Source organism: Myotis nattereri, assembly GCF_964212035.1.
Source record: "Myotis nattereri genome assembly, chromosome: 2".
In the NCBI taxonomy this organism is placed as follows: Eukaryota; Metazoa; Chordata; class Mammalia; order Chiroptera; family Vespertilionidae; genus Myotis; species Myotis nattereri.
This window is the reverse complement of record NC_138076.1, coordinates 109733799-109758667: the sequence shown is the minus strand read 5'-3', so window position 1 is coordinate 109758667 and position 24869 is coordinate 109733799. Positions and strand designations below refer to the sequence as shown.

Here is a 24869-nt window from a genome sequence, read left to right as displayed (position 1 = left end):
ACGTGTGGGCCCACACGTGGTATTTTGTGGAAGAGCCACACTCAAGGGGCCAAAGAGCCGCATGTGGCTCATGAGCCACAGTTTGCCGACCACTGTCCTAGGCCAATATTTTCCCTGACAAAGATCAATTTAGATCTTTACTGAGCCCATTGTCTTTTTGCCTCTAAGACAGTGGTTCTCAACCTTCCTAATGCCATGACCCTTTAATACAGTTCCTCATGTTGTAGTGACCACCAATTTTATTGTTACAAATTGAACATAATTAAAGCATAGTGATTAATCACAAAAACAATATGTAATTATATATGTGTTTTCCGATGGTCTCAGGCAACCCCTGTGAAAGGATCTTTCGACCCCCAAAGGGGATCGCCGACCTACAGGTTGAGAACCACTGCTCTAAGATAACATACCTGTGAAATGTCTGGGTAACTTGTAACTTCCCTTTTTTCCAGACCCCTCAGGGCACAACAAATGGCATCAGGACATTCCCTCATTGCTACTGTTATCAAGTTAATTGTCAACTGTTAATTATGTAAACTATCCTGTACCCATGTGTGTAAAAGAAGCACATGTCTGTCATTTCACTTTTTACCCTATCCCAGAAGTTTCCCCGCTTTGGTTTATCCCACCTCCCTAATCTATCACCAATGAATTTCAATTACATCACTTTCCTTTGATTGCAATGTATAAATACAGATGTAACCCGCCATTCTCCAGAGCATTATCTCAACTCGTTGAGATTCTGCTTCCCAGCATATGTCGACAGTTTGGCTCAAATAAATTCACAATATTCTTTACAGGTTTCAGTGTTTTTTTACATTGAGAAAGGTAACTACTTCATTGATTGTTTATAAATATGTCAACTTCTTGTCACCATTTTTTCCTAAATATCAAAGTAAAGATACCTTTCTTGTAGAAATTGACAATTATATAGTAAAGACAGGTGGGTGTTTTCTTAGAGTGACCAGACTAAGAACAAATTAAAGTTGTAAGCATAGATCAGCAATGACTTCAGCATTTTCCAACAGTGATTATACCAACCTTCCACAGGTCCAATTCACTGTATGCTGTTGTTCTTGCATTCAGAAAATAAAATCAAGACCAACCACTGACACTGCCAGTAGCAGTCAGCAAAGTATCTAGCTCAATTTGCTTATCTGGTGACCTTGGGCAAGTCACCTAATCTTCTACACCCTCCCTCTAAAGGAGATGATAACACTTGGTAAGGACACCCAGTGAGACAATGCCTGTGTCTTATTCAAATTAACTGCCACAACCTGAGCTCTGAGGCCCAGAGGTTGTAAAGGCAATAGCCTGCATGCCCTCCAGGCTCAAAGAAAAACTGACCTAAAGAGCATTCTTTTTTCTTTTTTTTTTTTTCCAAAGAGCATTCTTTAAAGAGAGAATGGCCCAGCTGGTATGGCTCAGTAGTTGAGCATCAACCTGTGAACAAGGAGGTCACGGTTTGATTCCTGGTCAGGGCACATGCCCGGGTTGTGGGCTCAATCCCCAGTAGGGGGCATGCAGGAGGCAGATCATCATTGATGTTTCTATCTCTCTTCCTCTCCCTTCCTCTCCGAAATCAATTAAAAATTATATGGGTTAAAAATAACAAAATCATTAAAAATAATAATAATAAAAGGAAGAAATTTTAGAACTGTGAAAAGAAACTGCTTCAGACATTCTCATGTGGAGAAAAATCAGGATAACTAATATTTAAGCAGTATTTACTGTGTCAGGCTTGTTCTAAGAGTTTTATGTGAATTAACATAAATATATCTATTACATAACCATATACAACAGAAAACCCCAAGAGATAACACTGAAACCACTTTTTTAAAGGTGGTGAAAGGAGTTTTTAGGGGCAAAATAGGCAGGTTTAGGGAGTTTTAGAAATAAAGTGGGTCCATAGGGGGAGGACTACAAAGGTGAGGGCCATGGAGCTGCCAAAAGGCATACATTCACAAAGAAAAAAAGGTGCCACAGGAGGAAGACACCCATTCACAGAAGATAGGGAAAAGCCACTGGGGATAGAGAAATGCTGACAAATGGAAGAGGAAAACAGATTTTCACAGGAGATAGAGAATTCTACCACTTGAAGGGGGAGACAAAGAAGGGGCCCCATGTGGGGTTTGAGCTTTGAAGCTGCTGTAGTGACCAATCAGAAGGGAGTATCAGGACACAAAGAACTATAGCCTTTATAAACCTTATATAAAAGGGCTTAGTGGGCTACCCCCTTTAGGACCCCCTGCCTATGTGGGAGTCTGTGCTTGTTTCCAATAAATTTCTACCTTTTCATACACCACCTTTTGTCTGTGGCTTCATTCTTCGAATCCACCTGGACAAGAACTCAGGAAAGAAATCACCTTTGCATCCTGCTCAGAGGAAAACCACTCAACTCAGTCTCATTTCAGTGGGAGGATGGAGGGTCATAAGCATCCCTTTCTTAAGGTAGCTCAGAAAAGACTGCCTTCGTTTAGAAAGAAAATACCAGACTAAATAAATTTTCAACACGAAACCCATATTTTAGTGCATGACATCTACCATATTAAAGTCACTGAAAGGACTGTTGTAAGGCTATGCAGATAGTGAACTACAGATGCAGGAACTGAGTCCCGTAATTCTGTGTTGGCCATGGGCCAGAACCCTAGAGCTCTGCTTAATGAGTGTAAAATGGGACATATTGCAACCACTCATTTTCAGTGACTTCCTGGTCTAAGCATCTCATTTTCTGAAACCCAAGGTCACATTCCAACAAAACACATTTGGAGATTCCTCAGTGATGGTGTCTGAGAACTGAGGCACAGGTATGGATTCTCCTAGGGCAGTGGTCGGCAAACTATGGCTCACAAGCCACATGCGGCTCTTTGGCCCCTTGAGGGTGGCTCTTTCACAAAATACATGTACAGTGTGATTGAAACTTCGTGGCCCATGTGCGGAAGTCGGTATTTTGTGGAAGAGCCACCCTCAAGGGGCCAAAGAGCCGCATGTGGCTCGTGAGCCGCAGTTTGCCGCCCACTGTAGGAGAATTTACAAACATATCACTTGTATCCTAAACAGAGAAGAGATAAATCTTCACAATAAACAAAGCAAAGGAGTGGCCTGACAATAACCAAATGCATTCATCCCCACTCCCCTCTCCCCAATCTACTCATCTACCCCACCCACATGCTATCTGCATACCAAATGCCTAAATTTCAGGCACTGCCGAGATAAAGAATAAAACCTTGCCTTTAGCAAGTTCACAGTCAAGAGAGAAGTGAAGGTGCAGTGGGCAAACAAACAGCTTCAAAGAAAAAGAGATGCCTAAAAGGAGAAACAAAAACACAAAACATTTAACAGATGGGAGAATAAAGGGGAAAGTCAGAAAACTGTTTGAAGCAGAGATAACCAAATATGAGGATAGGAAGAATAAATTCCAGCCAGAGGGAACAGCATATACAAAACAGCAGAAGAACGTGAAGGCTGTAGGCACCACCCACCCACCAGATTTAGATATGTGGGGTGGGGGCTCTTCCTGAAGAGTAGAGAAGGGATGAGAACAGGAGGTACAAAGGGGCTGGATTTGGAAGGCTCTCCAAGGCCATGTTAACTGTCTGGACTCAGTGCAGAAGATGGGGAACCACTGTCTGTAGTTAAGCTAAGGAGTAATATGGCCAGAAGTACCCTTTAGGCCAGCCGTGGGCAAACAACGGCCGGATGAAATGAATAAAACTAAAAAAAAAAAAAAAGACCGTACCCTTTTATGTAATGATGTTTACTTTGAATTTATGTTAGTTCACACAAACACTCCATCCATGCTTTTGTTCCGGCCCTCCGGTCCAGTTTAAGAACCCATTGTGGCCCTCGAGTCAAAAAGTTTGCCCACCCCTGCTAGTTGAGTCTGGAAGCTAGGGGAAAGGTGGCCTGGAAGCCATAGCACTTTAGGTAGATGATGAAACCTGGATGAGGAGCAGCAACTCCTGGGAGCAAGAGGGGTTGTACTCAGGAACTAGTTACACCTTGACCTGGGGTCTGAGCTTAAAGACATAAATGGGGAGCCACCAGCATATGGAACATTTACTCAGCTAGTAACCTAGTTACAGAGCCATGAAATGGAGCAGTTAGGTGAGGGAGGAAGAGTTCCTGTCCCTCCCAACTGGCATCTCTTAGAAGAGCAGTCAATGACCATCGAGTGACACCAGCAGACTAAAGAGAAGGAGCTAAGAAAGGGCAAGGGCCACAAGAGATGGCCCACATTAAGAAAAAAAGCTGTGAGGAAGTCAGAGCCAGGACATGGGATAGCCTCACTGCCTAGCCTCACTGGCAGACACAAAGGGAGTCAGGGACAGCAAAAGAAGCTTGATCGATTTGGGGGGGGGGGGGGGCGGGGGGGAGAGAAATATCAATTTGTTGTTCCCCTTATTTATGCAAATTCATTGGTTGATTCTTGTATGTGCCATTGTGAGGGGTGGGAGGGAGAAATAGAATAGTGGGGACTAACTATAGTTATGAGAAAAATTAATCATCCTCTGTTAACTGTGATCATTTTGTTTTGATTAAAGAAAGCACATTCTGACCTGGCTGGGAGTTATATACCCCAGGACCTGGAAATGTGGTCCATTCTTCTTATCTGAAAACTGCCTGGAAAGATTTGCAACCCCCAAGCCTGCATTGTCTGTCATCTGTAACCATTATACCCATTATTATTCTTGTTGCCTACTTCCCCAAGTAATCTTTGTCCTTCTACCCAATATAAGCAGCTGGTTTATGGGGGTGAGGAGCAAAGCAGATTTTTGTGGATGACCTCCTGCTCTCCCATGCTGCCAGTAATACTGGAAAATAAAACAATCATATACGATTCAACCCTATCCCTGCTTAATTGGCTCAAGTAGTGACAGGCAGCTTGGACCCACTTATTGTCCAGTTTCACCCTGACTGGGTATTGAACCCTCAATCTTGGTGTATAGGGACAACACTCTAATCAACTGAGATACCAGGCCAGAAACATACTTTTATTTTTAAATGTACAAAACATAAATCAACAAATGTTCACAAAGAGCACACTCTTACAAACAGCATCTGGGTCACAGAATCTGCCAGTACAATCCCAAAGCCCCCACCAACAGACCAACACTTCAGTGAACCACCCTTACAATTTCTAACACCAAGGGTTAGTTTGACCAGTTTTTTAACTTTCTATCCATGGACCTACATGGTCTGTATTTTGTCCCCTTGATGTATTGTATTTTATTTTTTTTGTTAATCCTCACCTGATATTTTCCAATTAATTTTTAGAGAGAGTGGGAGGGAGAGACACATTTATTGGTTGCCTCCCGCACACGTCCCAACCAGGGCCAGGAATAGAGCCTGCAACCAAGGTACATATCCTTGACCAGAATCGAACCCGGGATCCTTCAGTCCACAGGCCAATGCTCTATCCACTGAGCCAAACCACCTAGGACCACACTGATTTTTTAAAATATGTTTTTATTGATTTCAGAAAGAGGAAAGGAGAGGGAGGGATAGAAACATCAATGATGAGAATCATTGATCAGCTGCCTCCTGCACGCCCCCTACTGGCGATTGAACCCGTAAGCCTGGTAAGTGCTCTGAACAAGTATCAAACTGTGATCTGGTTCATGAGTCAATGCTCAATCACTGAGCCACACCAGCTGGGTTGTGTCCCATTGATTTTATTCAATACCATGTCTGGTTATTTATACATGTGGTGTGTGGAAACAGTTTGCCACTTTTCATTACTGAGTAATATTACATGGCATAACTATACCATACTTATTTATCCATTCTGCCACAGGGGGACATTTGAGTTGTTTCTGGTGTTGGGCTACTGCAAACTGTGATTCTGTGAGAAGTTGAGTAAGTGGTCAGCTCCAAGATCTTGCTTCATCACCATATCAAATGCTTACTGTGTAGTTATTGGCAGAGCCCCTGATAATTCATGTGGTACCTTTGTGGGATTATAAAAGGGTACTCCTTCCTCAAGTAAATTGTTTTGATACCATATTATTGTACAATATGAGGAGCTCTTGCCCTGAGGAGCCCTGGGGACAGCAGCCTGGCCCACTCTTAGACATATCCTGATACCACATGTCACAATACATCACACACACACCAGATGAGAGGGAGCAAGTAAAGTCTAAATCAAATGGAGAGTAGGAACTAGACCTTTTAGGCACAGGAGAAAAAGTAATGAATGGCCTTAGTACGGTCACACAGGGGAAGTGTGATCACAAGTGCCCTCCAGACGTGTCACATGACACGTGTGCCACTGATTCTCTACTGCTGCTCAGGTCTTTTGTGAGTGGCTCAGAGTCTCCAAGTGGGCTGAACATGCCCTCACACAAGTATCTGTATGATGTGAAGCATGCCCGTTTACATGCACGGTCCTTGAGCAGTGCACAACCTGAACAACTTCACAGGTGACCCTGTTACTAGGTCTTAGGGATACAGAAAATAATGATCAGCCTCTGACTTTAAGGAGCTCACAGTTTAACATGGGGAAGACAGACACATAAATACATTATTTAAATATAGTATAATACAAGTGACAATAAAATTTTGCCCAAAGAATTATGGGGTCTGAAGTAAGAGTAGTAGCTGGAGGATAGAGAGAAGTAGGCAATTCAGTAGTGCTTAAGAGGTGAAACCCACAGAAGCTGGTGGTGTACACTAGAGATGGGCTTGAAAGATGAAGCCCAAGTTTCTAGCTTATGAGCCAGAGCTGATGGTGGTGCCTTCTCTGAGCCAGTGGGGACCTTCAAGAGAGCAACCAGAGTGTGGATGGAGGAGGGCAGCTGTTGGGAGATGAGGACGGCTGGGGGAGGCTGATTCAGAAGATGGCTGTTTCAGAGCAAAAAAACCAGCTGGAGGTTGGGAACCTGACTTCTGCCAGGCTCTGGCACTAGCTCTGTGTGATATGGGCTGGCACTGCACCTCTCTGGAGATTCAGTTTCCTGCTTGCTGACAAGCCTTGCTTTGTGTATTTGACAAGGCTGCTCTGAAGATCACAGGTGCGTGTGAGATCACGCTCATCTGTAATGCACAACACACTGGACAATGATTAGAATTACTAGTAAGTTCAGAATTCAAAATAAAAAAGGCTTTAATAAAGTCAGGAGACAAGAACAGGGCAAAATGCAGATGGGCTTAGTTAAAAAGGTACCGAAGTAGCCTGGCTGATGTAGCAAAGTGTTTGAGTGCTGAGCTATGAACCAGAGGCCACAGTTCGATTCCTGGCCAGGGCACATGCCTTGGTTGTGGGCTCAATCCCAGTAAGGGGCGTGCAGGAGGCAGCCGATCAGTGATTCTCATCATTGATGTTTCTATCTCTCTCTCCCTCTCCCTTCCTCTCTGAAATCAATAAAAATATATTATATAAAAAAAAAGTTAAAGTATCTGCAGAAGTAGCTCATTCCAGGCACACCCCCTGAACCTGTCCCCAAGGCCCCCTTTTCTCTGACTTCTTAATGAGCCAAAGCAGACCAGCCTGGGCTCATTTCCCCATTCATTCATTCATTCATTCATTCATTCATTCATTCATTCATTTATTTATTGTTAATCCTCACCAGAGGATATTTTTTCCATTGCTTTTCAGAGAAAGTGGAGGGGGGGGGGGGTGGGGTTAGACATAGAGGGAGAGGGAGAGGGAGAGGGAGAGGGAGAGGGAGAGAAACATCGATGCAATAGATATATTAGATTAGATTGTTTGCCTCCCACACATCCCTCCACCCGGGGCAGGGAGCGAACCCACAACCCAGGTACTTACCCTTGACCAGGAATCAAACCCGAGACCCTTCAGTGTGAGGGCCAACGCTCTAACCACTGAAAACACTGGCCAGGGCTCCCCAACCCTTTCTTATTTCACTGTCCCCAGCTTTAATAAATGTCCTCTAAAAATTTTTTTGAAAAAAGGTAAAGTATCTTTTTCTTTACTTGAAAGAAAAGCAGAGAGGAAAAGTTGAAGTCGTTAGACTTACTGCTTGAAAGTTGCCTGCAACTAGGTCCAAGGTGCTCTGTCCTAAGCAGCATTTTGAGCTTCAAGGAACTACCTGCCTCCCAAACCAGCGGTTGCCAACCGGTGGTCCATGGACCACTGGTGGTCTGTGAGGTCCAAACGGCTGGCAACCGCTGTCCCAAACACCCAGAACCAGGTTCAATCTGGGTGGCCCTGGGCAAGTTAAAGGCAACAAATTCTCCCTTACCTCTGGAACTTGACAAGACTGTTCTCTCCGCTCAGAACAAATTCCCCTCCCTGCTGGACTCTTATACTTCTAGAATTCTCAGCTTAAAAGCCCCTTCATCAAAAGGGCCCTCCTGCTCCCCCATCTCAATGGTCCTGTTCACTCATACCCCCAACTCCACAACAGCACTATTACAGTGTGACGTGACTGATGTGCCTGTTTCCTCCTCAATCACCAGAACTGCAAGCTCCGTGAGGCCAGGAGCACCTACTCGATGCCTGTCACACAGGCCCACAGGCCCAGGAAGCATATTAAATGAATACATGAAGTCACCTACCCCTACTATCCTGAACCAGTGATGAACCCTGCCACTAAGGTGGTGCAAAGAAGGTGATGCTGCCTGGCTAAGTGGCTCATCCTATATACCAAAAGGTAGAGAGCACATGTCTAGGTTGCGGGTTCCATCCCCCATTGGGGTGTGTACGGGAGGCAGCCAATCAATGTTTCTCACATTGATGTTTCTTTTTCTCTCTCTCTTCCTCTCTCTAAAAATCAGTTTTTTAAAAAAAAGGTGATGCAAGAGAGCACTGAGTAGCCAAAACCGGTTTGGCTCAGTGGATAGAGCGTCGGCCTGAGGACTGAAAGGTCCCAGGTTCGATTCCGGTCAAGGGCATGTACCTGGGTTGCGGGCACATCCCCAGTAGGAGATGTGCAGGAGGCAGTTGATCGATGTTTCTCTCTCATCGATGTTTCTAACTCTCTATCCCTCCCTCTTCCTCTCTGTAAAAAATCAATAAAATATATTAAAAAAAAAAAAGAGAGAGCACTGAGTACTACATGATTGTGTATGGGCAAGGCACTCAGGAAGTAGCTATGCTCTTTCTGAAGTTAAGATGCAGAGAAACAAGATGGCAGCATAGGTAACCAACCGCCTTTACTCGCCGCCTCCCACAACTACATCAAAATTACAACTAAAATACAGAACAATCATCATTCAGAACTGCCTGAATTGAAGTCCTACAACTAAAGAAAAAGAAAGTACACTGAGACTGGTAGGAGGGGCAGCGGCATGAAATGGTCTGGTCCGATACCCACATGTACTGTTTGTTTTTTTTAATCAGGAGGGACATCGCCTCTGCAGAGGCCACCCATGAGGAGCAAGGGGTCCCAGTCCCACACCAGACCCCCAGCCCAGGGTGCCAGAGTTGGGAAGAGAAGTCCCTGCAACTATGGGCTGTAAAAACCAGCGGGGATTGTGGCTGAGTGACACCGAGGCTACTGGACAGGCGCACAAACTTACTCAGACTCAATCCCTCTGAGCTTCAGCACTGGGAGGCTTTGGGGGACTCAGACACATACAGGGAGGAACTGGACTGTCTGGCATAAGAGCAGGAACTCAGGGGTGGCTTTTTCCCAGACAGGGATGCTCGTAGGGGTAATTGTTCCTGTGCTGGGACCTACGCCCCCACCTCCCCGACCCCCACCCCTGTTCCAGGGCTGACCTGCAGCCATATCTGAGTCTCCATCAGCCTAGCTCACACTGTTTGCTCCACCCTGATGATTCCGAGACCCACCACATCCAATTTGCAGTCCCACCCAAGCTGTTTGCAGCAGCTTTTCCATATGAATAGCCTGTTCTGGCTCAGGCTTCTGACTTTGCTGAAATCTCTCAAACAAGCTGCAGCTGGTGTCAGGGTGCCCCAAACCTACTAATAAAAGGCCCAAGACCTGGCACTAGCACCAGTCCTCTTTGCTTCACAACTGGGCCTCACCTGGGCACCTCTCAATACAAATAGCAGCCATCTGCAGATCCTTCTATGGCTCCTGCCAGGTGGCCCCAGTCAGTGGATGACTTTGCACCTCTGTGGAGGCCCTAGATCCAGTGCACCTGGCGAACAATTTCAGACCATACCAGATTACAATTCTACACATCCACAAGCGACACACTCAAGAGGCAGGTTCAGTGATCACCAAGTCCTGCTCCATAGGGGGGTTTCTTGCATAGCAGCTCTCCCACTGTATTTGCATCTGGTCCTCACAGCCAATTGGCCTGGAGGTCAATTCCTCCCAGTGGCACCAACAGCAATCAAGGCTCAACTACAAGACTGTCCACACAGCCCACAAAGGGGCTCACCTAGAGTGCCCAGCTCAGGTGACTGGGGAGACTGAGCCACTGGGCCCTAAAGGACACCTAATAGACAAGGCCACTCTACCAATTCCAGGAGATATAGCAATTCTACCTAATACAGTATGTCAGTGGTTCTCAACCTTCCTAATGCCGCGACCCTTTAATACAGTTCCTCAGGTTGTGGTGACCCCCAACCATAAAATTATTTTTGTTGCTACTTCATAACTGTAATTGTGCTACTGTTATGAATCGTAATGTAAATATCTGATATGCAGAATGTATTTTCATTGTTACAAATTGAACACAATTAAAGCATAGTGATTAATCACAAAAACAATATGTAATTATATATGTGTTTTCTGATGGTCTTAGGCAACCCCTGTGAAAGGGTCATTCAACCCCCAAAGGGGTTGCGACCCACAGGTTGAGAACCGCTGGTATAGAGCATGGTGATGATTGCAGCAACAATGTGAATGTATTTCATGCTAGTGAACTGCACATGGTTAAAATGATAAATATGTATGTTTTACCATATGTGTATTTTACCTTGATTTAAAAAAGGAAAATAAGTTGCCTACCTATTCACATCTAGCTAAATAGTGTTTGAACAATAGTTTCCTTTACAAACATAGCTAAATGATGAAAAGACTGGACCTAGGGACTGGGTTCAAAGTTCCCTGGCAGAGTGAAGCCTAAACTGCCGTGTACTGCACACATCCTCCCCAACACACTGTCATCTCCTTGTGAGGACTCTGAAACACATGGGGAGCGGCTTCTGCAGAGTCCCACTCTTACAGCCCACATGTCCCACAAAAATTCCAGTTATAAAAGCCAACCTGCACAAGTGACACCACATTTCTGTGCTATGTTTATGTTTATGCCTGAACTGAGAAATACCAACTGCATGCTCCCCTAAACAGAATCTAGGTCAGATATCCTGGTGTTTTTTTTCCTTTCAACACTTCATAATAAAAAATTTCAAACAGAAAAAATATTCTTTTCAAACATACAGAAAAGCTGGAAGAATTATTCAGTGACACTCCATAAACCCACCACTGGGAGGACTCCTTGTGAGTAGGGAGGAATAGGATACCATGCCTGTTCTCATTTTCTTTCCATCTTCCTCCAGGCTTATAGGATGCACTGGTCCTAGGAATACCAGAGGTATTGTTCCTGCCCTTTAAAATATGTAAAATAGCACCTATGAGCAAACTGCGCTCTTGCCCAAATCATTTGGAAAGGATGAAACTTTCCTCGTCTCATAAAGAATGGAAGTATTTTCTCAGCTTGAGATCTTGTATTTTAGACTTTAGTTTTAAGACAGTGGCTTTCATGGCCAAATTAAACTTCTGAAAGGTTTTTCATGACAATACTCATCAGTCAAATTAAGATTGTAGCTGGAAATGAGCTACTCTGACACACTACTAAATTATTTTAATAAGAGTTAACACATGGGCATTTTCTTTCATCACAAATTTTATAAATATGACCATAAGGCCTCTTTGATGTGAACTTTAAAAATACAGGGGTATTAAGCAAAATAAACTTTGGACATTTCTTTGGCATCAACTAATTTAAGTATACTTTAAAATTTATTTTATTATTTATCTATTTTTCAACATCATTTTTTCTTTAATCCTCACCCAAGGGTATTTTTCCATTGAATTTTAGAGAGAGGGAAAGAGAGAGAAATATCGATATGAGAGAAACATCAATTGGTTGCCTCTTGCACTCTCCCGGGAGCCTGCAACCAAGGTACGTGCCCCTGACTGGAATCAAACCCAGGACCCTTCAGTCCGCAGGCTGATGCTCTATCCACTGAGCAAAACCAGCTAGGGCAGGGGTGGGCAAACTTTTTGACTCGAGGGCCACAATGGGTTCTTAAACTGGACCGGAGGGCCGGAACAAAAGCATGGATGGAGTGTTTGCGTGAACTAATGTAAATTCAAAGTAAACATCATTACATAAAAGGGTACGGTCTTTTTTTTTTTTTTTTTTTTTAGTTTTATTCATTTCAAACCGGCCCGAGGGCCGTAGTTTGCCCACGGCTAAGCTAGGGCAAGTATACTTTAGCAAAAATTTCATGACACTGGAATTTTAAAATGGTAACAGAACTCACAGAACAAAAACACTTCACTTTCATATCTGGAGCTGAGACAGGTACTAAATCCTACACTTAGCATATATAGGTGGCTTAGTATATATAGGTGGCTCATATACAGGTGGCTTAGTATATAAAACAATGTGAGAGCAATATGTTAAGCATCCCTTAATTTGGCCCTACCCACTCCAATCCCAGTTCTCAATCCAATCCTAGAAAATGCTATAAAATGTTCAAGAATCTTTATTCTAATTTCTCCTAATGATTCACGAACCCACACCAGCTGCCAAGCACAATCAAGCACCAACCAAGGAACAAACCAAACCTGTGTATTACAGGACCTGTACTGACACCCGCTGGTATTTTTAAAAACATAATTTCTTGGACCTAGAATTCCATTTATTCTTTAAATAACGTCCTTACTATAATTACCTAGCAAAGATAAACTGAATCAGGATGACAGACCAGGCCTCCAGCCAGATGCTGGCCTGTCAAGAGTCATAAGCCACTAGGCTGATGTACCTCCCAGGGCTATCCAGGCCCGGAAACCCTCATAATGAGGATCTCTAGGGAAATCAGTGATTACATTCCTCTGGGAATCCAGGAAAACTCTCCAATGAGCAGTGTCATCACACTGGTGGGTTTTTTTTAATATATTTTATTGATTTTTTACATAGAGGAAGGGAGAGGGATAGAGAGTTAGAAACATCAATGAGAGAGAAACATCGATCAGCTGCTTCCTGCACACCCCTTATTGGGGATGTGCCCGCAACCAAGGTACATGCCCTTGACCGGAATTGAACCTGGGACCCTTCAGTCTGCAGGCCGACACTCTATCCCAGGGGTGGGCAAACTTTTTGACTCGAGGGCCACAATGGGTTCTTAAACTGGACCGGAGGGCCAGAACAAAAGCATGGATGGAGTGTTTGTGTGAACTAATATAAATTCAAAGTAAACATCATTACATAAAAGGGTACAGTCTTTTTTTTTTTTTTTTTTAGTTTTATTCATTTCAAATGGGCCGGATCCGGCCCGTGGGCCGTAGTTTGCCCACGGCTGCTCTATCCACTGAGCCAAACCGGTCAGGGCCACATTGGGTTTTTAAGTGCCATATGTGTATCAAATACTCTGCTGGACATTATGAGGTCTCATCCAGGCAGAACAAGTCTCACCTCTAAATTAAACTTACAATCTAGGGGAAAAGCAAACCATCACATTCTCCATTACCTTTGTACACGATATCCATATGATATAGGGTACAGGATGGGTCTCCTTATATTCCACTCCATAACCCAGAAACGCCTCCCTCCTGTGCACCTCCTTCCCTCCAAATTTCGGTATCCCCCAGATAGGAAGTCAGAACAGAGGTAATACTGTAACTTTCCAAAGAATCCCAGTGCATGTGCCTATTTGGAGAAAACCTAGAGAAAGGAGTGTTCACCAAAATTGGAAAGGCTAAAGGGATGTAATTTGACAGAGGAAGTGTGAGGCTATTCTTGGAATCTGGAACTCCTGGTAAAAAAGGCTCAAATAGAAGAGAAAGATGAACAGGCAGATAATGTTGGAGAAGAGGCAGGTACTGAATCCCCTTAATGAAAACACTGGAGTGTGAGACTCCTGAGGTATGATGAGTTAATTAGTAATGGAACATGCTGGTCCTTAGCTTTTCATGCTCAAGATAACTGCCTGGAGGCAGAGGCCTACGCTCCAAAAGGAAGCCCACACCATTCAAAAGCCAACTTACATTCTTTTTTTTCTTAAATATGTTTTTATTGATTTTAGAGGGAGAAGGAGTTAGAGAAACATCGATAACTGCCTCCCTCATGCACCCTAATCGGGGATTGAACCCCGGGATTGAACCCGAAACTTGGGTATGTGCCCTGACCAAAGACCAAAACAGTGACCTTTTGGTGCATGGGACGATGCTCAACCAACTGAACCACACAAGCCACGGCTCAACTTAAATTCTTAAGATTCTCAGGCCCAGCCAGCCTGGCTCAGTGCCTATATAGGAGGCTCATGTAAAACAATGTGAGAATAATATGAGGCTAATTCAGAGGTTATAGCATATGCCTATTTTAGAGACTATAGCATATGCCTATACCACAATATTGTACCCATTAGTTAACACTACATACAAACCACTGCTACTAAATATGAGTCTTCATTTAGCCTCCAGAAAAATTCCAATGAATGTCAAATACTGGCACATGAACAAAAAGTATACAATTAACTTAAATCACCTGTCACACCCTAGCCAGTTTGGCTCAGTGGATAGAGCGTCAGCCCACGGACTGAAGGGTCCCAGGTTTGATTCGGGTCAAGGGCACGTACCTTGGTTGCAGGGTCAGTCTCTTATATCTGTTTTTTTTCTCTCTCCCCCTCCATTTCACTCTGTCTAAAAAAATCAATGGAGCCCGGCCAGTGTAGCTCAGTGGTTGAGCATCGACCTATGAATCAATCCATCACTGTAAGGATTATCAAGGCCAACCCTTCATTCTGTTGATTAGGATACTTTGCTCTTTGTTACAGCAGATTTACAGTCACGACAAAGTAAATGCACAGAATCATCTTCTGTATTTCAAGCCCACAGTTTAAAAGCAATCAATAAGAAATACTGTTTAAAACTTTCATATTATTATAATCATAAAATAAAATAAAATAAAATAAAATATAAAAGCAGCTTTTCAAAAACTGTGCTGGTCTGGATTTAACACTTCCCAAAATTCTTCCTGTGTGTTTACAGCAAATTTATCAGCGTCAATTCTTTCCCCATCTCCACACACACACAGTGGGATTTAGGAGCCCAGGGCTGGCTATTTACAACACAGCATTTGGAATATCCCCGGGGGTGTGATTCAGTGGTTGGGCTGGACCTATGAATCAGGAGGTTTGATTCCTGGTCAGGACACATACCCGGTTGGTTGCGGTGGGGGGCCTGATCCCCAGTAGTAGGGTGTGCAGAAGGCAGCCAAGTGATGATTCTCATCATTGATATTTCTATCTCTCCCTCTCCTTTCCTCTCTCTGAAATCAATAACAAAATATATAAAAAACAAATAAATAAAATAGCAAGGCATCTTATTGTAAAAGCATTCCCCTCCCATCAAAGGAAAATCCCTCCCACCAACCTTTGTGATTTGCTAAGAAAAAGAAAGAAATGTGTACAGCTCCAATTTACATTTGTGTCCAACTATTTCAAAGTGGACAGAGAGGCTAGAAGAATCCCTTTCCAGTTCTAAAATGCCATGATTCTAGAAATTTACTAATAATTTTGCAAAACGTCTTCTGCTCAGATACCACTTTATATTGCTCGGCTGTTGTAGGTTTATTAATATTCAGCAACTTTAATTTCAAAGGAATGCTGATTTACTCATTAAACAGCACTCTATGTACCTGGATAATGAGACCAAACTGTCTGAAGCTAATAGTGTCTTGTTAATTATAACTGAAAACAGTCTTTGTTAAATAGTATCTGCATTCTTATTCTGGAAGATTTTTGTTACTTCCTCATTACAACAGCTAAAGAAAAAACATAAAAGATAAAGCAGCGTTGTCTCTTGATTTGGCACTCAGAAACGATGATCCATCACGCAGGGATTGAAGCGGAGATTTCACTAAAAATATGAAGCCAGATTTAGTACAGGTTTCCTGATAATCAGCCACCAGTTCGTTTCCCCATTATTGAAAGGCTCTTCAACTACTAAGTAAAAATTTCAGGAGAATAGCACCGCAGGGTCCTTGGGTTTTACCTGCGGCAGGGACACTGTGGTTTACAAGTGAAGGTTAAATCATTTTAAGTCCAGATTCTTCTGACATTCAGAACACTCTCACTTATGTCCCACATGAGGGTGAAAATGCCAGTTTTATTTAAAACTGCCAACATAAATAGATCCACAAACTACGTGTACTTCCACGATTGTCCCAGCAAGAGGGGACTTGTCACCGGAGGGCTCGGAGCGGAAGGCGGCGGCCGCAGACCCGGGACCCTACCCCGCGCAGGCAAGTGTGCTCGGGGCCCGGGGGCCCGCCACCCCGAGGCTGGGACCTGGGACCAGGTCGGGTCAGAGCAAGCGAGCACGTCCCCGACCGGAACGCAGTTCCTAGCGCTCCAGACGAGGCTCGAGGGGGAGCGCAGGGGAGTGTGAGCTCCTCGGAGCCCGCCCTCCCCAGTCCCGGGGGCTAAGTCGTGAGAGGCCGCGTCACGGTGGCCAGCCCGAAACCCCCGGAGCCCGGGCGGCCGTGAGGACGGAACGTTCGGGGCGCCGGCTTGGCCCTGAGGAAGGGGGTGGGGACACGAGATGGCGCGGCCCCAGGATGAGGGGGAGGGGACCTGCGACGGCGCGGCCCACGGAAGGGACGCGTCCCAGGCTCCGGTGGAGGTGGGCCCTGCGCGGACCCAGTCCCTCGCCGACCGGCCGGCGCAACAAAGCGGCGCCGCCCGCCCTGACTTCCCGGCCGCCGACTCGGGCCCGCGACGCGACCAGGACCACGACGACGCGGCGGCGGTTCCGGGCGGGGCCCCAGCGAAGAACTTCCCGGCCCCGCTCGCCCGCCTCACCTCGGCACCGTCTACCGCCGCGGGGGCGCCGTCGTCCGCGGCCCCGGGGCCTCGCGCGCCGAGTGACCGTGCGCCGGTGGCGGCAGCGGCTGGTAGCCCCGCGGAGACCGGGGCGGCGGCGCAGACGGCGGCGGCTCCATCTTCCCGGGTGCTCGTGGCTCCGCTCCGACGCGCAGACCCAAGTGGGACATTCGCTACATTGTTGGCATTCCACGGGCGTCACGTGACCGCGCGTCACGCTCGATCTGCCCCGCCCGCGCTTCCTGGTCCGGCCGCCACCTGCGGCCCGGCGCTGTCCCCGCCCGCGCGGCGCGCAGTGAGAGTTGGTCGCTGTCCCTAGGCCACTGTCCTCTCACCCAGCCTCGGTGCGGACTGGAAGTCAACAGGCCTCGGGGAGCCATCAAGTCGGTGTCAGCCATCGAAAGTGAGCGCAGACACAGCTTTCAGGCCAGGGTATCAAGCCACAGAAGAGGGCGTGAGATAAACGCCCAAATTCAATCGGTTTAACTCAGTCTCGTCCAGTGCCTTTCGCATTTTGTGTAGAAGTGTTGTGTGAGGTACACAATGGTGTAGTGATATTCGCCAGCAAGTGACATCTCAGCCGCTGAGCTGTCTTTGCGCTGGGAACATTGGAGTTGGTGCTAGGACATGTGCAGGGACAGGGAACAGAAGTCACACTGGCCGCCAAATCCTCAACCTAATATCACACTGTGGCCCCAGATGCTGAGGACTAATATCATTTTAAAAGCCAACTCAATTTCCTTTTTCATGCACCCTTCTGAAATGTTTAAATGTTAATCTCGAATGATTAACATTTGAGTAGTGAAGGTCATTTTCTAGGAGTGACTTTAGCAACCTTTCCAGTCCGGAAACCCCATCTAGATTTTCAGCCTCTACCTTTGCTCTTCCAGGGAACCTCCTCACACCAATCTCCTGTTTCCTCTCTCCTTTGAGCTTGGATTATTAGATCATTACTGTGCAGCTCAGAATTCAATTTCATTTTGCAGTCTTATCCTGTACTTTCCCAGGCATCCTGCATGGTATTTGGAGTAGAACAAGTAGGGAATGTTCTGTAGTGGGGGTCCCTTTTGCACTCATCTAGTGTATCTTCTACTCACACACTGAGCACATGTTCTCCACCCCTGTCCCAAGCCACAAGACAGGCTGCCAATTTTCCTTTTTGTGTGTTTAAAGGTCCTGCCCTTGCTCTGTCTTCACAGATGTAATCATAAAAGATTTTTTTGTCAAATGAAATATTGTAAATAAAAATAATTTAATTGACTTTAAGATTATGTGTAAAACAATAAAATGTTGTAATGACAGTAACCGTTTATAGCATTGCTTGCAATAGTAAAAAATCAAGAACCTACATGTCCAGCAGTAGAGAATAAGAGGAAAATGAAAGGTATTCAAATGATGACACATGAAATAGCTTGATACTTTTCAAAGGATAAATGATTGTGGATAAAATTCAAAATAATTGCAGAGTGGAAAAAAGAAATTTGCAGCCCTGACTAGTGTGGCTCAGCAGTTAGCATCGGTCCATTCATGGAAGGATCGTGGTTCGAGTCCCAGTCAAGGGCACAGGGCACATACCTGGGTTGCAGGTTCAATCCCCACCCAGATCAGGCAGGTGAGGGAGGCAAACAATCAATGTGTCTCTCACAATAATGTTTCTCTCCCCTTCCCTCTCTCCTTTCTTTATTTTTTTCTTTTTCTTTTACTTTTTTTTTATAAGTGTAAACTCATTTATTACATAAAACAACCCTAAAAAGAAATTACTATTCCCATTTTTTTAAAAATATATTTTATTGATTTTTTACAGAGAGGAAGGGAGAGAGATAGAGAGTTAGAAACATCGATGAGAGAGAAACATCGATCAGCTGCCTCCTGCACATCTCCTACTGGGGATATGCCCGCAACCCAGGTACATGCCCCTGACCGGAATCGAACCTGGGACCTTTCAGTCCGCAGGCCGACGCTCTATCCACTAAGCCAAACCAGTTTCGGCACCCCCATTTTTACATATGAGGAAACTGAGGCACCGAGAGGTTAATCAACTTTCTCAATGTCATACAGTATTTCTACCATTTCAGTCATAAACTGAAAGGTTTAGGACACACAAAGTCAGTAGGTAATTAAACACTGAAGAATACTACCCCTTCCATATCCTGCTAAGCTTAATAGACTATGGCCTGATGTTTTACAAAGACAAAGGGAGTCTGTGGAGCTCTTGAGTGGCTGAAGCTGGTGGAGTTGGCATCAGGAAGGAGAGAAGCACATATTTGTCGGGGTCCAACCCCAGCAGGTCCAGGGGTTCCCAAAGGTGTGGACGGAGTCGGTGAAGAAGGAATTACACGGAGGCAGCGTTCAGTTGACCAGCATGGTTGGGTTCTCTCGCCTGGTTCTATCCAGGATCTCCAGCCAGGATCTATAGCCAGGATCTATAGCCATGTTCTCTTGCTAGGTTCTTCAGCCAGGTTCTGTCTAGGTTCTCCAGCCAAGTTCTGTAGCCAGGTTCTGTCCAGGATCTTTTGCCATGTTCTCTCGCTAGGTTCTGTCTGCTTTTACTTTTATTAGTATTTATTTTATGCTGAATTTATTCCTGGGCCATAAGTAAGTTTTTGTTTCTTCAGTTTCTTCTGGGATATTTTTCTTCTGTGCACCTCCGTTTCTGGGTTAGAAACAAGATCATCTCAACGTGGCATGAGCTCTGTAAGTTCTACACTGCATCTTGGGAGCTTTGTTCACCTGGGTGTGCTCAATGACCAGGGAATCTACAACTAAACCCTTACGTTCAGCATTGTTCTCTGTATTTTTAAGTATATGCAGCAAAAATTCAGTACTCTTTTTGGGCCACTGACCCTGTGTCCAGCCCCACTGTTTGGCCTGGGCACACTTAACCAGTTCCACCACTGTAACGACAGAATAGCACATACTGCTTCTGTAAAGTGACATCCTTCAGATACTTAGTGGCTTTTCAAATTTGCATACCCTTGGTGGCCTGAGCAGTTTCACAAGTGTTCTTAAAGTGAATACGAAGATTTGAGCCTCTTGATTTGCATGATTTTGTGGGGTTTTCGGGGTCAAGTGAATAGCAAACCATTTTCAGAGGTCACTTGTGGCTGCTTTGGGGAAGAGGGTCCCTCCCTACCTCCTTTCCACTCTCTGAAAAGCAATGGAAAAAATATCCTCGGGTGAGGATTAACAAAACAAACAAACAAGCAAGTTGCAGAACTAGATATACACTAAGATACCATATTTATAAATAAACAAAATCCAACAGAATCCATATGAATCACATACTTTTTGTAAGTATCAGCATGGATTGAAGGTGTACACACTAAATCCATAACAGCTATTGGCCATGTAAGAAGGGAAATTAAACTGAGGAAAGAAAAATGCAGACTTTAAACTTCATCTACAATGCTTTATTTCTTTTATCCAAAAAAGTGAAGCAAAACTGTCAAAATCTTAAAATTTGATTCTGGATGATTAGGTTTAATAATGTGTGCTATTATTCTTTGTTCCTTTTAAAAAAGATCTTTTAAAATATTTCAAATATATATGAAACAAATTGGAAATAAGTTTAGAAGCTTGCTTGGAAATAAGTTTAGAAGCTAGAACTGTGACATACCTATATAGGTATGTGATTATGATTAATGATTCTGTGAATAAGTGTTTATTAACATGGTGTCATTCCTTCCTTTGGGCTTTTTGTTTTTTTAATTTTGTGAGTGCCTGCTATGATCCATGGGCTAAACCAGGTACAGGGGATACCATGGTGAGCAAAACCATATGATCTATTTCCTGGTGGGATTTACAGTCTGTTCAAGAAAAAAAGCAAGTGACAGTACCTAATTTTGTGAAACAATGTAAATATATATATTCCAGAAAAGGATGCAGCCAAATGTTAAAAGGGATAAAGGGGTATAGTGATTCTGGGTGATTTTAAACAACAAAAATTATGTTGAAATTAAATAATCAGGTAAATAAGTACATCCACATAATGCATCCAGCTGAGAAGGGGGAAAAAGAAAACACAAGGCCAGGTGAGTACACAGCCTACAATAGTGGCAATGTTACAGTGTATAAATTAATTTATTAAGATAGCATCTATATGTGTGTGAGGATGTGTGTGTCTTTCTCTATCCCAGGTATTGCCCTAAACTTGTGTATTATCTCATTCAGTCCTCTAGACAACCATGTTATTAATCCCATCTTATAGAAAAGGACCCTAACACATGGACAACCGAAGCAACTTGCCCCAGATCAAGTATCTGGGATTCGAACCTTCATAGATTTAACTCCAGAGCTTGGAAACACTGAATTATAGGCTCTCTAAAGGGAATCTCCACAAAGTGTGGATTACAATCTATACTAATAAAGGAGTAAGATGCAAATTGACCATACCTTCATGACACCACCAGCCAATCAGGAGTGAGTATGAAAATTAACCCAACAAAGATGGCAGGTTAATTTGCATATGCAGGCACCGAGCGGCTGGGGGCGGGGCGGGATGCTTGCATCGTCACCATGGCAATGATGCAGGCATTCCACATGGCCCCAGCTGCTCCAGGCCTCTGGGCAGCGTGGGAAGGTGGAAAGGCAGCTCTGGCCAGAGCGAAGACGGTGCAGCAGCCAGGGGAAAGAAGGCCCATTCTTGCACAAATCTTCATGCATCGGGCTTCTAGTGTACTTATAACTAAGAAACTGCAACCAAATTTACCCCTTTATACTTTGAGGGGAAAGGAGTGGTTTTTGTGGAATAGGAAGAGATCAGCTCAAAGACTGTATCTCTAGCACTAGTCAGAGCAGAGATGATGCTGGAGCTATGGGCTCAGGGACTCAATTTATCAGTGGTGGCTACTTCAACCATTAAAAGACCTTTTGCTTCTTTAGTTCCTAGACATGTCCCAAAAAGTTTATATTATTGGAAGTCAGATTTATGGAAAAGTGGATTACTATTATTTTTCAGAGAGTAATAGATGAATAGGCAGTAGATGAGTAAACAATGTTTTCTATCTTGTATTTTTTGTCTTTTTCTTTGTTGTTGTTTCTTAATTTTTATTTATTTGAGAGAGAGAGATGAAAGCAGAAGAGAGTGAAACATTGATTTATTGTCCCACCCATTCATGCATTCACTGATTTTTCTTTTTTTTAAAGACAGAGAGAAAAACATCCATTTGTTGTTCCACTTATTTATGCATTCATTGGTTGATTCTTTTTTGTGTGTGTTTTTTGTTTGTTTGTTTGTTTGTTTATTGCTTAAAGTATTACAAAGGGTATTACATATGTGTCCATTTTATCCCCCCGCCCTATACAGTCCCCTAGCCTCCCCTACCCCCCAGTGTCTTATGTCCATTGGTTATGCTTATATGCATGCAAACACATCCTTCGGTTGATCTCTTACCTCCCTCCCTCCTGCCCCCCAACCCTCCCCGGCCTTCCCGCTGCAGTTTGACAATCTGTTTGAGGCAGCTCTGCCTCTGTATCTATTATTGTTCCAAAGTTTATAATGGTCTCTATTATCCATGAATGAGTGAGATCATGTGGTATTTTTCCTTCATTGACTGGCTTATTTCACTTAGCATAATGCTCTCCAGTTCCATCCATGACGTTGCAAATGGTAAGAGTTCCTTCCTTTTTAGAGCAGCATAGTATTCCATTGTGTAGATGTACCACAGTTTTCTAATCCATTCATCTACTGATGGGCACTTAGGCTGTTTCCAGATCTTAGCTATGGTGAATTGTGCTGCTATGAACATAGGGGTGCATATATCCTTTCTGATTGGTGTTTCTGGTTTCTTGGGATATATTCCTAGAAGTGGGATCACAGGGTCAAATGGGAGTTCCATTTTTAGTTTTTTGAGGAAACTCCATACTGTCTTCCATAGTGGCTGCACCAGTCTGCATTCCCACCAGCAGTGCACAAGTGTTCCTTTTTCTCCACATCCTCTCCAGCACTTGTTGTTTGTTGATTTGTTGATGATAGCCAGTCTAACAGGTGTGAGATGGTACCTCATTGTTGTTTTGATTTGCATCTCTCGGATGATTAGTGACTTTGAGCATGTTTTCATATGTCTCTTGGCTTTCTGAATGTCCTCTTTTGAAAGGTGTCTATTTAGGTCCTTTGCCCATTTTTTGATTGGATTGTTTATCTTCCTTTTGTTAAGTTGTATGAGTTCCCTATAAATTTTGGAGATTAGGCCCTTATCAGATATGACATTGGCAAATATGTTTTCCCACACAGTGGGTTTTCTCGTTGTTTTGTTGATGGTTTCTTTTGCTGTGCAGAAGCTTTTTATTTTGATGTAGTCCCATTTGTTCATTTTCTCTTTAGTTTCAAGTGCCCTAGGAGCTGTATCAGTGAAGCAATTGCTTCGGCATTATGTCTGAGATTTTGTTGCCTTTGAATTCTTCTAGAATTTTTATGGTTTCCTGTCGTACATTTAAGTCCTTTATCCATTTTGAGTTTATTTTTGTGTATGGTGTAAGTTGGTGGTCTAGTTTCATTTTCTTGCATATATCTGTCCACTTTTCCCAACACCATTTATTGAAGAGTCTATCTTGGCTCCATTGTATGTTCTTGCCTCCTTTGTCAAATATTAATTGAGCATATTGGTTCGGGCTGTCATTGGTTGATTCTTGTATGTGCCCTGACCCAGGAATGAACCCGCAACCTTGGCATATCTGGACAATGCTCTAACCAACTGAGCTACCCAGCCTAGTAGGGCCTAGTTTTGTTTTTGTCATTGACTTTTTTTTAAAAATATATATATATATATATTTATTGATTGATTTCAGAGAGGAAGGGAGAATGAGAGAGAGATAGAAACATCAATGATGGGAGAGAATCATCGATTGGCTGCCTCCTGCACACCCCCTACTGGGGATCGAGCCCGCAACTCAGGCATGTGCCCTTGGCTGGAATCGAACCTGGGACCCCTCAGTCCGCAGGCCGACACTCTACCACTGAGCCAAGCCAGCTAGGGCTTGTCATTGACTTTTAGAATGTATTTTTAAAAGCCTTTATTTAATAGATTTCACCACTAGGATTCTTTTGAAAATAATTTTAGCCAAGGCTGTTGTGGCTCAGTTCGTTGGAGCATTGTCCCATACACTCAAAAGGTGGCAGATTCAGCCTGGCTAGTGTGGCTCACTCGTTGAGCATCGACCTATGTACCAGGAGGTCATGGTTCAATTCCTAGTCAGGGCATATGCCCAGGTTGAGAGTTTGAACCCCAGTGTGGGGCATGCAGGATGCAGCTAGTCAATGATTCTCTCACATCATTGATGTTTTTAACTCTCTCTCCCTCTCTCTTCCTCTCTGAAATCAATAAAAATATATTTTTAAAATAAAACCAATTATTATTTTTTAAAAAGTGGCAGGTTCACTTCCCAGTCAGGGCACATGTTTGATCCCTGGTCGGGCAAGTGGGGGAGGCAACTGATCAATATTTCCCTCATCACATCAATGTTTTTCTCTCTTGTTTCTTCCCTCTAAAATTAAAAATATATATATTTGGAAAATATACATAAAATTTCCACCTTAACAATTTTTAAGTGTACAAACACTTATTTTTTACAATAATGAAAACAATTTTGATAGCAGGGGGGGGGGGGAAATGCCCAGTATTAAATTTCAATTCTTATGTGTCTGTTTTCCAGCATTAAAATCATGAGAGAGTAAACTTTTCTCATATTTTAATTTATTTCTAATTGCTTTACTTTTAGCCATTTGAAAAACAGAACCTCCTGGAAAATTTGGTAAAAACCTCTAGTGCAGCCCTGGCTGCCATTGTTCAGTGGTTAGAACATTGGCCTGTGCACTGAAGAATCTCAGGTTTGATTCCTTGTCAAGGGCACGTACCTGGATTGCAGGATCCATCCCAGG

General features: G+C 43.8%; 1 protein-coding gene across 1 annotated transcript in view; it reads right to left on the bottom strand.

Moving 5' to 3' along the window:
- LATS2 (large tumor suppressor kinase 2) overlaps nt 1-17190 on the bottom strand; it is a 92375-nt gene extending 75185 nt beyond the window's left edge. Inside the window, exon 1 of the mRNA XM_081083540.1 lies at nt 16973-17190. The gene's annotated coding sequence lies outside the window, so the exon portion shown is untranslated. The remainder of the gene's footprint in view (nt 1-16972) is intronic.
- Between the last annotated feature and the right edge of the window lie 7679 nt (nt 17191-24869).